The sequence below is a fragment of the Habropoda laboriosa genome, unplaced genomic scaffold (assembly GCF_001263275.1).
Source record: "Habropoda laboriosa isolate 0110345459 unplaced genomic scaffold, ASM126327v1 scaffold126, whole genome shotgun sequence".
NCBI classification, from domain to species: Eukaryota; Metazoa; Arthropoda; class Insecta; order Hymenoptera; family Apidae; genus Habropoda; species Habropoda laboriosa.
In genome coordinates, this window is record NW_017100288.1 from 2,680,503 (window position 1) to 2,681,097 (window position 595).

The following is a 595-nucleotide window of genomic DNA, read 5'->3' on the forward strand; positions in this document are numbered from 1 at the left end:
CGCCGCTGCTTGTGGAGGCTGCAAAGAGGATCCAGGGGCTCTGTTAGGGGTTGATGCAGGGGCGGATATCTCGATGGACGATTAAGGGCACTTGTATCAAGGAAATCCGTGGAGAAATAGCAGTCCTCCTTGTTCTTTCCTTTTTCTACTTTGCTTCTGCGCTCGTTTGGGACTAAGGGGATACGTAGGTGTACCTCTCGTGTTTCTCCTGGTTTTCTACTTGGCTCGCTTTTTCGAGAGTCGGAGGACGGGTTTAGCTCGAATTTGTCTGAAAGTTTTATTTCCTTCAATTAGGGTTTGAAAGTGGTAATACATTTTGTGACGTGGTTCTAGACTTTTGATACGCACGAATTGTCTGGAACACTTTTAGTATTGAAATATTCTTAAAATAGTTGCACACTGTACGAATTTCAATTCTTCATCGTTTTAAATTGCAACGCAGGTAAAATAGTTACATTTTTAATAAGAGTTGCTAAATATTTTAGTTTCACCGTCGCCAGTTTATTCATAGCAAATGAATCGCTGGAAAAATTTTAAATAACTTATTTTACGTTTAAATTTCATTTTCGTGATAAAATATTGCTACAATTTTTTG